We start from the raw sequence: 17,968 nt of genomic DNA on the forward strand, positions 1-17,968 counted from the left end.
TTAAAACTCCACCAGCAGACAGACAAAAAATCATTTCTGTTAGCTATACTGAAAATATGACTTAGCACTACATAAGTAGGGAGACAGGGAGTGTGTGTTAACTATGACTTAGCTGATTTTGCCATGATCCTGAATGTGCTATTATATGAATTGTTATTACATTGAAACATTACAGTATAAACATACAATTAGGAAAAGTAAAATTTAAGGTTTTTAACTGGTAGATTCACTGAAAAACTATAAAATCTGCTGTCTAGTTTTTGACTTTTAATAGTATTATTTCAATAGCTATCACATTCTGTATTAGCTTTGATATTATTTCTCCACTCATGGAGTAAAGTAGAGAAATCAGAGAAGTGACACAGTGCTTTAAAATTAACTAGCCGGGCACTGTGGCACACACATGTAGCCCTTACTACTCAGGAGGCTGAGGCAGGAGGATAGCTTGAGCCCAGAAGTCAAGGCTGCAGTGAGCCGATCACACCTCTGCATTCCAGCCTGGGCGACAGAGCAAGACTTCATCTCAAAAAAATGAATAAATAATAATAAATAAAATTACTCTCAAAAACTTCGAGTGAGTTAAAAATCTTTTCAATTTAATAGCTTGTTTGGGAGACCTCTGTTGTGCCTTGGTGAGAGTTAAACATTTTAAAAAAATAATTTCAAGTTTCTGTGAAGCACTTGGGCCTCTATAATATCAACTTGAAATCTGAAGAAATGCTCATGTTAAGAATTATTTCAAATAGGCCGGTCGCAGTGGTTCACACCTGTAATCCCAGCACTTTGGGAGAATGAGATGGGCGGATCACCTGAGGTCAGGAGTTTGAGACCAGCCTGACCAACATTGAGAAACTCCGTCTCTACTAAAAATACAAAATTAGCCAGTGGTGGGTGGGGGAGGGGGGCGCCTGTAATCCCAGCTACCCGTGAGGCTGAGGCAGGAGAATCGCTTGAACCCAGGAGGCAGAGGTTGTGGTGAGCCGAGATCGTGCCATTGCACTCCAGCCTGGGCAACAAGAGCGAAACTCTGTCTCAAAAAAAAAAAGAAAAGAAATAAAAAATATTTTGGCCAGGTGCAGTGGCTCATGCCTGTAATCCCAGCACTTTGGGAGGCCAAGGCGGGCAGATCACGAGGTCAAGAGATTTAGACCATCCTGACCAACACGGTAAAACCCCATCTCTACTAAAAATACAAAAAAAAATTTAAAAAAAGCTAGGCGTGGTGGTGCACGCCTGTAGTCTCCGCTACTAGGGAGACGGGCAGTAGAATCGCTTGAGCTCAGGAGGTGGAGCTTGCAATGAGCCGAGATTGCACCACTGCACTCCAGCCTGGCTACAGAGGGAGACTCCGTCTCAAACAAACAAACAAACAAAAAAATCGGCCGGGTGCGGTGGCTCACCCCTGTAATCCCAGCACTTTGGGAGGCCGAGGCGGGCAGATCACGAGGTCAGGAGACCATCCTGGCTAACACAGTGAAACCCCGTCTCTACTACAAATGCGAAAAAAATTAGCCAGGCGTGGTGGTGGGCACTTGTAGTCCCAACTACTCGGGAGGCTGAGGCAAGAGAATGGCGTGAACCCGGGAGGCGGAGCTTGCAGTGAGCCGAGATCGCGCCACTGCACTCCAGCCTGGGCAACAGAGCGAGGCTGCGTCTCACAAAAAAAAAAAAAAAAAAAAAATTTCTACCAGTAGCTCTGACATTGTAGTCATAGATGGGAGAATATTTAGTGAAAAAAGGAAAGTTTTTAAGGGATATAATCCAACTCCCATTTTACAGATGAGGAACATGAAGCGCAGATATGTGAAATATCTTTACCGCTCAAAGCAGTGTACTTTTTTTTTTTTTTTTTTTTTTGGAGAAAGGAAGGGGCTTCTAATACTAGTATGGCCTACTGCCTGCCGGTACATAAAAGGTTATAGGACTAATGTGTAGCCATCGCTATTGGACAAACCCAAGAAAGAGATCTTATTTTGATCCTAAGTATATATTTTCCCCTCAAGATTCTTGTTGGAAGATCCATTTCACCTTTATCTATTACCACAGACACAAAAGGGAAGTTCCTTTACACAACTCGATATTCATCCACAATAAAACCCATGAGAAGTTGGAGTTAGTTGGCAAAGCCACAGCATTTTACCACTCCTAGGAGGAACATTTACCTATATTCATATGTATGCATAGCTGTAGCCTCAGTTGTGCTTCAGAAAAATCCCGTTTGCATACATTACCATGTAAATGGTGACCAGTGGAGTTGTGTATCATAGGGACATTGCATATATGTTTTATATATCAAATTAATGAGGGTAGGCTAATTGCCATAATAGGTCATCCCAAAAATATATAGTGGCTCAAAGCTGTTCTTGCTAAACAAGTTTACTACTTGTTTACTAGTTTCCAAGGTCTTTCTGTACCTAAGCATTTAGGAGCTAACTTCCAAGGTTTCCTTGGAGGGGTCAGTCTGTTGGGAGTGTTTTTTAGGGACAGGAGCTTAAAGTTGTTGATTTCTTTAGTTGACTTAAAGAGCTTAAAAGTAGTTGACTTCCATTCTCATCCCACTAGCTAGAGCTTAGTCATATGCCCACATCTTAACTGCAAGGGAGGCTAGGAAATGAAATTTATCGGTATGGCCATGAAGTAAGAACATGGATTTTGATGTCTAGCTGGCTGTCTTTGCTTACTTGAGTGCCCCCCTCCTTCCCAAATTCCTAAGTGGTTACCAAAAAATAAACTAGCTGACACAATTATGCTTCAAATAGAAAAAGTTAATAGTGAAACAAAGGGACTTTTATTTAAGAATTAACCTCTATCCTTTACCTCCTTTAGGCAGAATTGTTAATGCATACCAATAGTCAACTAGCAACTGAAATCTCAAAATGAGGAAAACCCAAATTTTTACAAGCATTACCTTTACATACATATTTAAATGCAGTTTGGCTTAGTTTTCTTATTCCATTACTAGTCAAATTCAGAACTCAGACTTACAGTTCCTTGCTTGTTTTAGGGGCTACCCTATTATTAAATGATGTTTGAAAAATACTCAGCTTTTTACAACAAAGATAGCAATTCCACAAATGAAAACAGCAGTAAGTTAGGTCTGTTTGTTTCCTTTGGATAAGTTGTCATAATCCTCAAACTGTACTCAACTATTCAGTTTTTCATAGAAGCACTGCATGGTTGCACTTCTGAAATCAAAAACAGGAAGTATGCCATATAAATGTCAGTAAAACTAAAACTCAGTTCTATGGTTTGATGTTTCTCTTCCCCCTATATTTTCATGTTAATGTCTGATTTTATGTGTACTTAGAATGACTGCATAAAGGTAAATGGTAATCTTACCTGATTCGTTTTCTTTGACAGCCTAACACAGTTTTAGGTTGGGTATGGGGGGCATGGAGGAAACCTGTGAAATAACCTAATATTGTAACTTTCATGGAGGGAAAGGAAAGGGCCAAAGAAATTGCTGTTAATTTGGCATCATTAGAAATTGCTTTATTACTGCCAGAATACAGTAAAGATAGATAAATAAAAGAGGCCAGAGTCTTTTAACTATTTGAAAATCTACTACAGAAAAAACTGTTACACTTTGTATAGTCTTATTTTGATACCTGAGCAATTCCTTGAATGTGTTCCACTACCTTAATTCCTTCATGAGACAACTAAGGAGTGGCTTAAATACTGTGAAAATCCAGGATATCCCTGCTTGTTCTCTGTGAAGAAGTAGGAGTCTTCTTATAGTTCATTTAATATTTCCAATATAACATAATTCCACATAAGTTTCTATAGAAATTCCAAGAAAATATTTAAACTGACCAGTCCAGAAGTTTTACATTACTTCAAATATTTCTGGAGAAATGTTACACATAGGTGTCTCTGTAACTTTAAAATGTTTTTCTTTAGGAAACTGTTTCTCTTCTTAGTTTGTACTTAAACTGAGCACTGAAGGAACAATTTACAAAGTCACATACTATAGGAGTGAAGTAACAAAAAATAGAGCCTGACTATCTAAACTCCCTTGAAAGACCACACTGACCCAGAAAATATGGCTTAAAGACAAAAAGGTACCCTTATTGTTTACTTTTTTTTTTTTTTTTGCAGCATATGAGGCACTGTTGAGTGGCACATACAATATATATACAACATTTAAGGCATTATCTTTTGATTTAAAATACAGAAGAGATATGGGTGTATGTGAGAAGTAACATAAATAAGGGTATGTTAATGAAGTGCAAACTACACGTAATTGCTAAAGAGATGTGGGAAATGAAGTTATTAAACTCTAGATTGATATTGGGTAGAAGTTTGCTGGAATAGGCAATTTTTTTTTTTTTTTTTTTTTTTTGGAGACCGAGTTTTGCTTTGCCCAGGCTGGAGTGAAGTGGCATGATCTCGGCTCACCACAACCTCCGCTCCCCAGGCTCAAGTGATTATCCTGCCTCAGCCTTCCAAGTAGCTGGGATTACAGGTGCCCGCCACCACGCCTGGCTAATTTTTGTACTTTTAGTAGAGACGGGGTTTTGCCATGTTGGCCAAGCTGGTCTCAAACTCCTGACCTCAGGTGATCCACCTGCCTCGGTCTCCCAAAGTGCTGGGATTACAGGCGTGAGCCACTGTGCCCAGCCAGCAAATCTTACATAGAATTTTTAAGGAGTAGTGAATTTGGATTGCCAGAGAAAAGATAACCATTCATTCATTCAGCAAAGGTTTATTGAGTGCTTACTGTGTGCCAGGCACTGTTCTAGAGGCATAGCAGCAAACAAAACTGTTATAGAACAGGAACAGGCAGGTCATCTCCCAGATATGACACTTTGATAGGAACACAAAATACAAATAGGAGAGCAGAAAGAGATGAAATACAAAGGGAAAGAGCTGGTATTGGGCTTATATTAATATTAAAAGGCCTTACATGCTAGATGTTTCTAAGTGGGAGAAACATGCTGAAAAGATACATGGCATGAATGAACTTATGTCCCTATGTTCAGAACAGACTGCTTTCCCTTCTCTGTTGGTTGGCTTCTAGCCTCCTAGGAACCTTTATAATCATCAGTGTGATCCAATATAAATACTGCACATATGAAGGTTCCCCGTTGAGGAGTTTGGAAGCAAAAAGGGAAAGAATGGCTGGAAAAGACTTCAATCTTCTGTCTCCTTTTATCTTCCCAATGGCTAGTAGAAAATACTATCATCAATCTCTTCCTTGCAATAATCTCCCATATGATATTTGTCTGCATTGTGACTCAATTCCTGAAGGTTCTGTTCTTCATTCCTTTCTGGTAGAATAACTGAAAAGAAAGGAGATTACATTTACATTTGCTTTTTCCAGTCAATCAGGTTTTTCTTATTTGCCCAGCGAGTTTGATGCAAAGTATTTTATGTTTTATATAGGCTAGTGGGGACATGGGTATGGCATGATGAGGCTATATAGTACAAGCTTGAGATTTAATAGCTTGAATTAAATGGGCAATTTTTAAAATGAAAAGAAACATATCTGCAGTGCCTTACAAAGAAGTAACTATAAGAAGTAACATGTTTAGTGATCATTTATAGGGAAGAAATAAAATAAGGAAATGAACCTAAGATTCTAAACTTAAAGGTCCAAAAACTTGTGTTATCACCAATAGTAGCCAAGAAATTTGGAAGAAATACCTTGAAAAAAATAAACTTAATGTCAGATCTAAGTGGGATATTACTAGAAGACAGAGGACAAGCTTTCTTGATAAGCTATCTGGCCTGCTGATGTACATGTGAAAGTCATCATCACACAGAAATTGAGTCCAGGCGCAGTGGCTCACGCCTGTAATCCCAGCACTTTGGGAGGTCTTGAGCCCAGGAGTTCAAGACCAGCCTGGGCAACATGGCAAGGCCCCATCAATACAAAAAAATTTTAAAAAGTTAGCCAGGCATGGTGGCACACCCCTGTAGTCCCAGCTACTCTGGAGGCTTAGGCAGGAGGATCACCTGAGCCCAGGAGTTAGAGGTTGAAGTAAGCCTGCACTCCAGCCTGGGTAACACAGCAAGACCCTGTTTCATTAAAATAAATAAATAAAAGAAAGAAAAATTGATTGACTCTCTATGGACTAATGAGGGAATGGAATGAAGATCAAATGTTTATATATGAACTTTGATTGTAAGATAAGTTATCAATTTCTGACAAAAAAATTGAGTAACATACTGTATGATTCCACATATATCAGTTCTAGAAAATGCAAACTGGTCTATAGTGACAGAAAACAGGCCAGTGGTTTCCTAGGGAGAGGTAAGAGGAGGCAAGGATTATAAAGAGGCAGGGGGAACTCTTAGGAATGATGGCTATCATCAGTTGTATTTCTTCCTTTCTAACTTGAATGTGGTTTATTTCTTTTTCTTGCCTTTTCCCTGGTCAGAACCTCTGATGTTGAATGAAAGTGGTCAGAGCAAAGAAAATATTTTTGTATTATTCTTTATCTTAGGAGGAAAATGAAAGCATGCAGTTTTTCATCGTGACGCATAAGGCTATCTGTAGGATTTTTATAGATGTCTTTGGTTGAGAAAGTATCCTTCTATTCCTAGTTTGCTAAAAGGTTAGTGTTTTTGTTTGTTCGTTTGTTTTTAAATCAGGAACAAATACGGGATTTTGTCAGATTTTTTGTGTGTGTCTATTGAGATGATCAGATTTTCTTTTTTAGCTTAATATAGTAACTTACAATGATTAATTTTTAAATTTAAAGCAATGACATATTTTTGGGATAAACCTCATCCAGTAATACTAACTTTCTTATATTTTGTTAGATTTTACTTGTTTAGTTTAGAATTATTGCATCCACGTTCAAGAGGGAAACTGGGCTATAGTTTTCTTTTCTTTTAATGGCTTTGTGTGGTTTAGGTATCAGGGTAATGCTGGCCCCAAAAAATAAACTGGCAAGTATTCCTTCCTCTTCAGTTTTCTGGAAGATTTGTGTGTAATTGGTATACACAGTGTTATCACTAAGTGTTTGGAAGAATCTACCAGTGTTTTGTGAGAATATTTTTAACTATTAATTTAATTTTTAAAAAATAGATATATAGCTTTGGAGGTTTTTTTTTTTTTTTTTTTTTACACAAGGTCTCAATCTTTCACCCAGGCTGGAATGCAGTGGCATAATCAGGGCTCAATCTTGCGAGCTCAAGTGTTCCTCCCACCTTAGCCCTGCAAGTAGCTGGGACTACAGTCATGCGCCACCACACCCAGCTAATTTTTTTGTATTTTTAGTAGAGATGGGGTTTCTTCACATTGCCCAGGCTGTTCTCAAACTCCTGGACTTAAGTGATCTGCCCACCTCAAACTCCCAAAATGCTGGGATTACAGGCGTGAGCCACTGCACCCGGCTCTATTTCTTTTTGAGTAAGCTTTGGTAGTTACGTCTTTCAAGGAATTTGACCATTTCATCTAAGTTGTTGAGTTTTATTTGCTTAAGGTTTTTCATAATATTCCTTTGTTATCCTTTAAGTATCTGTAGAATTTGTCATATTTCACCTCTCATTCCTGATATTGGTAATATGGGTCTTCTCTTTTTTTTTCCCCCTGAGCAGCCTGGCAAAAGTTTATCAATTTTATTTATCTCAAAGAACCAGGGTTTGGTTTCATTAATATTCTCAATGGACTTTGTTTTCTATTTCATTTATTTCTACTTTGATCTTTATTATTTCTTTTCTTTTGTTTCTTTGTGTTTAATTTGTTCTTCTTTTCTAATTTCTTAAGGTGGAAGCTCACTGACTTGAGATCTTTAATATTTTCTAATAGAAGCATTTTGCTTATAAATGTCTTCCTACATACTGCTTTAGTGGCATGCCACAAAATTTGATATGCTTTGTTTTTATTTTCATTCAGCTCGAAATGCCTTCTAATTTCACTGCGCTCCTATTTTAATCAATGGGTTATTAGAAGGTTATTTAGTAGCATGTTATTTTGTTTCCAAACATTTGGGGATTTTCCAGACAGCTTTCTGTTATTGATTTCTAATTTTAATTCTACTGTAGTCAGAAGACATACTCTGCATGATTTGAATCCTTTAAAATTTACTGAGACATGTTTTATTGCCTAAAACAAGGGCTGGTAAACTTCTATAAGGGGTCAGACAGTAAATATTTTAAACTCTGTGGGCCACATATGATCTTTGTCACATATTTTCTTCCTTTTTAAAGAAATCTTTCAAAATGTAAAAACCATTTTTAGTTCATGGACTATACAAAAACAGACTACATTTGGCCTCAGGGCCATAGTTTGCTAACCTCTGGCCTAGAACATGATCTATTTGGGTAAATGTTTCATGTATACTTTAAAGAGAATATATACTCTATTACAGGTTGAGTATCCCTTATCCAAAATGCTTGGGACCAGAAATTTTTCAGATTTCAAAGTTTTTTGGATTTTCTGAATATTTGTATATACATAATAAGATATCCTGGGAATAGGACCCAAGATAATTGGGTCATGTTGGTGCTCAAAAAATTTTGGATTTTGGAGCATTTTGTATTTCAGATTAGGGAAATACTCAACCTGTACTGTTAGTTTGGTTACAGTGTTGCTTGAGTTTACTATATCTTTTTAAGTTTCTACTTCTTTTAGCAATCATTTAAAGAGGGGTATTGAAATCTCTGACTGTAACTATGGTTTCTTTCTCCTTGCACTTCTGTCAGTTTTTGATTTACATATTTTGAAGCTTTATTATTTGAGACAAAACTATGTAGGATTATTGTATCCTTCTGATTAACTAGCCCTTTTATTATTGGCCTTCTTTATTCCTGGTAATATTATTTGCTTTGAAATCTACTTATTTCATGTTAATATAGCCACACCAGTTTTCTTTTGACTAATGCCAGCATCAGTATGATATATCTTTTTTCATCCTTTCACTTTTTTTGTTGTTGTTGTTGTTGTTGTTTTTGAGATTGAGTTTCACTTTGTTGTCCAGCCTGGAGTACAGTGGCATGATCACCACTCCCTACAGCCTTGACCTCCTGGGTTCAAGCTATCCTCCCACCTCAGCCTCCCGAGTAGCTGGGACTACAGGCATGCACCACCACACTTGGCTAATTTTTTGTGCAGGTCTCAGACTCATGGGCTCAAGTGATCCTCCTGCCTCAACCTCCCAATGTGCTGTGATTACAGGCATGAGCCACTGTGCCTGGTCATCCTTTTACTCTTAATGTTATTATATCTTTGTATGTAAAATGTCTTTTTTTTTTTTTTCCGTCTCCCAGGCTGGAGTGCAGTGGCGTGATCTCTGCTCTCTGCAACCTCTGCCTGCTGCATTCATCCAATTCTCCTGCCTCAGCCTCCCAAGTAGCTGGGATTACAGGCACCCGCCACCATGCCTGGCTAATTTTTGTGTTTTTAGTAGAGACAAGATTTCGCCATGTTGACCAGGCTGGTCTTGAACTCCTGACCTCAGGTGATCTAACTGCCTTGACCTCCCAAAGTGCTGGGATTAAAGGCGTGAGCCATCGCACCCAGCCTAAAATGTGTTTCTTATTGACATTATATAGTTGGATCTTGTTTTTTATTTTCCCCCCAGCATCCAAAATTTTTTGTTTCAAGACAGGGTCTCCCTCTGTCACCCAGGGTGGAGTGCAGTGGTATGATCATGGCTCACTGCAGCCTTGACTTCCTGGGCTCAAGCGATCCTCCTGCCTCAGCCTCCCAAGTAGCTGGCACTACAGGCATGTACCACCACTCACAACTAATTTTTTTTTGAATTTTTTTTATAGACATGGAGTTTCACTTGTTGCCCAGACTGGTCTTGAACTCCTAGGCTCAAGTGATCTGCCCACCTTGGCCTCCCAAAGTGCTGGGATTACAGGCATGAGCCACTGCGCCCAGGCCAAAGTCTTTTTAATAAGAGTAGAGGATCCAGGTTGTTTTTATAGCCTTGGCTGGCCCATCAGCCTCTGATGTGCTTGAACTTGGAGTGGTCACAGGGCTTAGTGTGGCTGTGCTGGGTTCCCAGGGCCTTGCCAAAATGCCAGTACACCTCTTGGCCCTTGTAAGGACCAGAGAGCAGGATGGTGCCACAGCCTTTGAGGGTGTCCAGGGCCAGCTGGTTGAAGGTGAGGATCTTGTCCCCAGCCTTGGCGATCTGGCTGCAGGCCCCACTGCTCACATGCAGTGCACACACCTTCAGTTTGGGCACGTCCTGAACCCATTATGGTCCCCACAACCACAGCTGTTTTGTTTTCCTGGCCAGAAAGCTTCATCTTCCAGATCATCCAGGAAAGAGACAGAGATGGCCATTTGGTGCAACTCATAAATAACCTCTTCACCACAACTTGGTTGAAGGTAGAGTTTCTTCTGGCCAGAAACATATACAGCTTAACCAACAGCCTTCAGTAGATGTCCTGGCTCTTGGGCTCCTGGTGTTGAACCTTTCAGTCGTCGTTGTGGCAGGAGACGACTTCCATGATGGTGCTTCCTGTTCATCCAGGTCCAAAAGCAGTCTTGCTTTTTATCTGACAATCTTTGCCTTTTAAGTGGGATATTTAGATAATATACATTTAATGTGATTGCTGATACGATTACAGTCTATTGCCTTGCCATTTTTCTATTAGTTTCACCACTTATTTGTTCCTTTTTCCACCTTTTTTTTTTGGATTCTGTCTTATCTCCTTTGTTGACTTATTAGCTATAACTGTTTTGTTATTCTACTGGTTGCCTTAAGGCAGTATACATCTTCAATCTACCACAGTCTACCTTCAGTCTACCTGATGGTAAAAAATCATTTGTTTTCGTATGTCTGAAAACATCTTTATTTTTGCCTTTGTTTTTTGAATGATATTTTGCTGAGTATCAAATCCTAGGTTAACATTTTTTTCTTTCAGTACTTTATGTTCTACTATCTCTTCACTTGCAATGTTTCCAATGAGAAATCTGCTGTCAGCCTTATCTTTGTTACTCTGTAACATGTTGCTGCTTTCATTATTTTTTATCACTGGCTTTGAATAATTTGATTATGACATTCTTTAGTGTAGTTTTCTTCTTGTTGAGTTCTTGGATCTGTGAGTTAATAGTTTTTGTCCAATTTGAAAATTTTGGCCATTATTTTTTCAAATATCCCTTTTGTATCTGCTTTTCTCCTCTCCTTTGATGCCTTTGATTATGTTTACATAAGGATTCTGGAAGTTTGTCCCATAGCTCACTGATGCTTTTGTCATTCTTTTTTCTCTCTTTCATTTCTGAATAGTTTCTTTTGCTATATCCTTCAAGTTCACTAACCTTTTCTTCTGCCATGTCTAATCTGCTACAAATATCATTAGCAGATCTCAGATATTGTAGTTTTCATCCCTAGAACCACACTGAGTTTTTAAAAATGTCTTTCATGTCTCTACTTTCTGAAAATATAGAATATAGTTATAATAATGTTCACTGTCTTTACTAGTTCTAACGTCTTTCTCTGCTTAAGGTCACTTTCAGATGATTGATTATTCTTATCATTGTGGATCATTTTTCTGGCTTCCTTGCGTGCCTGGAAAGGCACTGTGAATTTTATCTGTTGGCTGCTGGATATTCTTCTGTTCCTCTAAATGTTCCTGAGTTTTGTCCTGGGATGCAGTTAAGTTACTTGGAAAAGTTTGATTCTTTGGGTCTTATTCTTGTGATTTGTCAAGGAGTGCTCAGTCTATAGCTCATTACATAAGGAAGAATAATGCAATACAGCTAAATAATATACTTCAAGGCAATCTTTAAGTTTAGACTTAAGATTAAGTCTAATCTTAAAAGACTGCAAAAGACTTAACTAAATGATCTTAGCAACAAATTTAATCCTCTAATAAAAAACATGAAAATAATAATTTCAGAAAAAAAATCACTTTCATTAAAAACTGCAAAGCACTAGAAAGAAAAAGTGAGAGGGACAGAAACTGAGAACAGCGGGTACTTCACAGATTAATTTTGTGAGTAAAGATGACTTTTGTTTAAGAATTGGTCTCTACTATATGAATGTATTTCATTCTGAGGATAGTGGTTAAAAACAGAGACATTAGGGGCAGACAGACTTGGATGCACATCAGACTCCTCCACACATTAAAACTCAACATGTATGAGCCTCAGTTATCTCATAGATCAATAAAATGCCATGTTATTTTACAAAGTAATCTAGAAGAATAAAAACTCTTAATTTCACCAATTAAAATATACAGAAAAAAGGAACTTAACCATTCCCTGATAAGCAAGCAAACTATACATCTAAATTATACATCCAAATATTGTCCCCTTTTCTGGCTCCCTCACAATTTTCAAACGGTTTTGAATGAATCAACAAACAATCACAATTTTAAAAAAAACATCTCTAGTGAGAGTGTATGATTCAAACCCTATACAATATTATCTTTGCTTTTTTCCTTGTAATACAACTATTATTCTATCTATATCAACTTAGTAACACTTAATTCTAGAGCCCCATAATTTTTCATTTGAATATAAAAGATAATGCTATCTCAAATAGATTCCAATGCTAAAATTTAATTCCATGTAACTCTTTACGTAGACAGCATACTGTTGAATATAAGCAGTCCAAAGTGAATTAATGCTTGAACCCATAACTGACAACATAAGTTCATTATTCTTGAACAAATCTTACTTGGAAAAATCAGGTTAAATCATTTCCATTCCTAAAGTATGTATTAGCTTTTATGGCCAAATATGCCTTTTTCAAGAAGACAGTACAAAAGCTATATGAATCCCTTTTGTTTTATTCTACCAATCACTTATTTTACATTGTTACGTATTAGCAATTTTTGTTTTGCCTAATAACTGGAACTGAAAACTTACCACACGAATAAACCAGGGATACTCTGTAACTCTTGACTAGGTTTTAGGTTTTTAAAAAGTAATGCAACTCATAATTTGGTAAACATATTAGAATACCACTAGATAGGAATCTTCAATAATTAGAAATCAAGAACCTCTGCTCACTCATTTTTGTGACCTACATTTTTTTTTCTACCAATGAAGGCTTCATTTCAGAAGTATTGATTTGCTTATTTTTACTCCAGTTTTTTCATATTCCAGCAGCCTCTTTCATGTATCCTATCTATTCCTTTCTAAAATCCTACTGTTCTGAGCTCTGAGCTTTATATCCCAAGCTTGAGAAACAACAACAACAACAAAAAACTCTAGTAGTCTACTTTGTATCTTGGAGAGTACTAAAATATTTTTAACCTTTTAATTCTGAGAACTGGGGTGCTTTGGAGTTACCCAAAAAAAAAAAACGTAGGAAGAAGAAAGGAAAGCTGAAGGGAAGGAGAGAGGGAGGGAAAAAAAGAGACCACTCTTAGGATGGCTTAAAGTGGTTTTGTGGGGTCAGGTAGATAACTTATGTCTTACCTCTTGTTATATGTAACTCTTTCCCTTTTGGTGTAATTGGAAAGACCCTCAACTAGGAGTTAAGAAACCCAGACTTTAGTTCCAATTTTGCTACTATCCTTCAATGTAATCACCAATCTTCTGAAATGGGACCAGGCATGAAGAACAAAATTATTACACCTGGGCCAGGCGCGGTGGCTCACGCCTGTAATCCCAGCATTTTGGGAAGCCGAGGCGGGTGAATCATGAGGTCAAGAGATCAAGACCAGCCTGGCCAACATGGTGAAACCCCGTCTCTACTAAAAATACAAAAATTAGCTGGGCATGGTGTCACGCACCTGTAGTCCCAGCTACTCGGGAGGCTGAGGCAGGAGAATCGCTTGAACCCAGGAGGCAGAGGTTGCAGTGAGCCGAGATAGCGCCACTGCACTCCAGCCTTATGACAGAGCAAGACTCTTGTCTCAAAAAAAAGAAAAAAAAAAAATGTATTACACCTGAGAGGGTTTACAAGTCTCTGGAGTCATAATGCATGGATAGTTGAAAAGTTAATACTCTTTGGAAAGGTGGGGCTATGGCCCTAGCCAGCACGTGAAATTATTCTATTTGTATAATAAGATTGTCTCATGGCATTAATAATGATGAAGTATGCATGATTACTAGGGCAAATATAATATAAAAGGATACTTCTAAATTTTTACTCTGTGAATTTCACAGTTTCTGTGACACTCACATTCGAAGAGGGTGAACATCAATCAGTCTACTCCTTGACATACACTAGTATAAGTAGTCTTGGCTAAACCGTAAAAGAAAAATGAAGGCTGGGTATGGTGGTTCACACCTGTAATCCCAGCACTTTGGGAGGCCAAGGCAGGCGAATCACCTGAGGTCAGGAGGTCAAGATCAGCCTGGCCAACATGGCAAAACCCCCTCTCTAATAAAATACAAAAATTAGTCAGGCATGGTGGCGCGCACCTGTAATCCCAGTTATTCAGGAGGCTGAGGCATGAGAATTGCTTGAACCTGGGAGGCAGTGGTTGCAGTGAGCCGAGATCCCAAGATGCCACTGCACTCCAGCCTGGGTGACAGAGCAAGACTTCGTCTCAAAAAAAAAAAAAAAAAAAAAAAAAAGCCGGTGTGGTGGCTCACGCCTGTAATCCCAACACTTTGGGAGCCAAGGCAGGAGATCTCTTGAGGTCAGGAGTTCAAGACCAGCCTGGCAAACATGGTGAAACCCTGTCTCTACTTAAAATACAAAATAGCCAGGCATGGTGGCGGGCACCTGTAATCCCAGCTATTCGGGAGGCGGAGGCAGGAGAATCGCTTGAACCCAGGAGACGGAGGTTCCAGTGAGCTGAGATTATGCCACTGCACTCTAGCCTGGGTGACATGGCAAGACTGTCTCAAAGAAAGAAAAAAGAAAAACGAAAAGAGGCATATTATTCAACCATGAAATGGCTTAGAACCTTGCCTCTGAAAGTCCTGCTTGGGGCAAGGGGGACTTTTGGTGTGCCAGCACCAAACATAGGGCATCTCCTTAAAGATCAGCCTCCCTCAGAGATTTTGAAAAAATGTATAATCATTATATTTTTACTAAATATAGGAACATTATGGTAAGTAACACTACATTTACATTAAATCTAAGACAAAACATGAAGCTAAAAAGAATTCTAGCTTGGGACCAAGTTTTTAAGGCAGTTGTTCACTCCTCTCTGCTATTAACCATACTTTTGTGGAAAAGTTTGAGGTAGAGTGACTTTGATGACTATTCAAGACTGGTATATTAATACCTCTACTAGCTACAAAGATGAATGGTGGTGATGGTTACAACATAATGAATGTATTTAATACCATTGAAGTGTACACTTAAAAATGGTTAAGTTGATAAACTTTATGAAGTATTTTGCCACAGTTTTAAAATTTATGGAAAAAAACCTCTACTAAAGTTCAATATTATCAACAAATATAGACTATTATAAGAGGTTTTTATTTAATTTGAATATGCATTTCTGAATTGACTACTATATCCTGTATTCAGCTCATGAATCATCTCTTACTGTGCTCATGAAAACTATACTTGATTCCAAGTTTTAAAAATACCCATCATTCTTCTTGTGAAGAAGGACCTATGATTAACAGTTCTCACTTTTGTGGCTGTCAGCATGCCTGCATCAGTCAATACCTGCAACACTGTCCATTGTCCAGGATTCCAATCCTGGATGGAATGCACATAAATAAGCCTGTTAGAAATGGCCATAAAATAAAGATAAATAGGATCTCTATGAAGCCACACTAGAAAATCTACTTCTAAGAATCCTTATAATATAAGTAAGGCAAAAATTTAGCTATTATGCTGGGCATGGTGGCATACACCTGTAATCCCAGCACTTTGGGAGGCTGAGGTGGGCAGATCACCCAAGGTTAGAAGTTCAAGACCAGTCTGGCCAACATGGTGAAACCTCATCTCTACTAAAAATACAAAAATTAGCCGGGTGTGGTGGCTGCGCCCGTAATCCCAACACTTTGGGAGGCCAAGGCGGGCAGATCACCTGAAGTCAGAAGTTCAAGACCAGCCTGTCCAACATGGTGAAATCCTGTCTCTACTAAAAATCAAAAATTAGCCAGGCATGATGGCACGCGCCTGTAGTCCCAGCTACTCAGGAGGCTGAGGCGGCAGAATTGCTTGAACCTGGGAGGCAGAGGTTACAGTGAGCCAAGATCATGCCATTGCACTCCAGCCTGGGGTGACAAGAACGAAACTCTGTCAAAAAAAAAAAAAAAAACTATTAGATTTTTCGTTTTACCCGTAGAAGAAACTTGGGTGGAATCAATATAAATGCCCCAAAATAAGGACCTGCTTAAATTATAGTACATCCTTATATTCCATAAGAAAATACTTATTTAGACATTAAAGTATACAACTGAATATTGCTAGAAAAAAAAATATGAACAACAAATAGATTTAAACAAAAAGTTTAATAACAAAGGGTGTTGGGGGTAGGTATTTCAGGCTGATGGGATTATTTTTTCCTACATCCTGCTCATTTGTACTTTCTTTAATATCAATTGCTTATAATAAGAAAAAAAACCTGAAGTTTTCTGAAATATTTATTCAACATGAGCTTATCATTCACTTATTAATTCAACAAATATTTGCATTTGTTGAATTAATTCAAACATAGTCCTTACCCTCTCCTTACCCTCATGTCTCTTAATTTACAAGGAAAAAAAAAAGGCATGATGAAACAATCTTGGAAATTTTTTACTCCTTTCTTTCATTCTTATTAATTACCCAGTCATTCCTTTTTGTTGAGGACTCTGGCCCTTTGTTGACAGTATCTGCCTCCCCTGCATTTTCTGCCATCACCTCCCACTTCAGTGTCCATATAGAAAACCCATTGAAAAACTATGAACTCTGACTCCGTAAAACCACTTCATTCAGTAATCCATACCCAAAGCTACAGCCTCTATATTCTGATAACCAAGAAATTATTCTACAGCCTTAGAGTCCAATATATGGATCTCTGACTACAACTACTTATTCTTGCAGTTTTTTACTCCATTACTCCCTAAATACCTGCTTTCTTACCTAATTTTGACACCCATTCCTTAACTATTCTCATTTCTTCAAACTACAATCTCCCACATGCTTCATGTCTTTTCCTATCCAGCCTAGGTTCTCAGGTACATCACCCTCTTCTGCTAACAACCTTCCTCCCTCGTTAATTCCCTCTTCCATTACCTAGAGCATGTTTTGTACCATCTTACTTCAATTCAAACTTGCTACTTCACCTCTACCCTTACCTCTTTTATGACTCCTTTATCGGAAAAAATAAAAATAAAAAGTAAAACTATTAGCTATGAACTCCCTCAACTTCCTGCTCTAGATTTACAAGTTATACATAAAACTCTCTTACCTGTTCCCTTCTAGTCTCAGAGGAAAAGGGATCCTTTCTCTTTTCTGGGTTAATTCCTTTACCTGCACCTTTATCTCCTACTAGATCTCACTATACTTTATCCTTTCTTATTTCTCCTCTCTGATGAGTCTGTCCCCATACTTTATAAAAATGTTAAGCTCTCTTCTCCTGTAGATCTCCTCCTCTATTCTGTAACCTCCTCCCTAAAGTTATCTTTTGTTTTTAAGAAAATGTCAAGAGCCTTGAAATAATACACATTTATTGTAACCTTTCTCTTTTTTCTTTTTTTCTTTGTGTTTGTTTGGGACAGAGGTTTGCTTTTGTTGCCCAGGCTAGAGTGCAGTGGTGTAATCTCGGCTCACCGCAACCTCTGCCTCCCGGGTTCAAGCAATTCTCCTGCCTCAGCCTCCTGAGAAGCTGGGATTACAGGCATGCGTCACCATGCCCAGCTAATTTTGTGTTTTTAGTAGAGACAGGGTTTCTTTATGTTGGTCAGACTGGTTTTGAACTCCCGACCTCAGGTGATCTGCCTGCCTCAGCCTCCCAAAGTGCTGGGATTATAGGCAAGAGCCACCACACCTGGCCCCTTTCCCTATTTTAATATACTTTCAACTCAACACAAACAGAATTCTGCCACCATTGTTTCATTGAAAGTATTCTGGCAAACATTACTAATGACAGAACTGCCAAATCCTTTTATCTTTTTCAGTTTACTTAGCCTGTCTTTACCTTCTGACAC

The 17,968-nt window shown here is 38.3% G+C and overlaps 1 pseudogene; it reads right to left on the minus strand.

The window, feature by feature from the left end:
• LOC105545769 overlaps nucleotides 1-10,416 on the minus strand; it is a 28,401-nt pseudogene extending 17,985 nt beyond the window's left edge.
• Between the last annotated feature and the right edge of the window lie 7,552 nt (nucleotides 10,417-17,968).

This window comes from Mandrillus leucophaeus, unplaced genomic scaffold, assembly GCF_000951045.1.
Source record: "Mandrillus leucophaeus isolate KB7577 unplaced genomic scaffold, Mleu.le_1.0 Scaffold338, whole genome shotgun sequence".
NCBI classification, from domain to species: Eukaryota; Metazoa; Chordata; class Mammalia; order Primates; family Cercopithecidae; genus Mandrillus; species Mandrillus leucophaeus.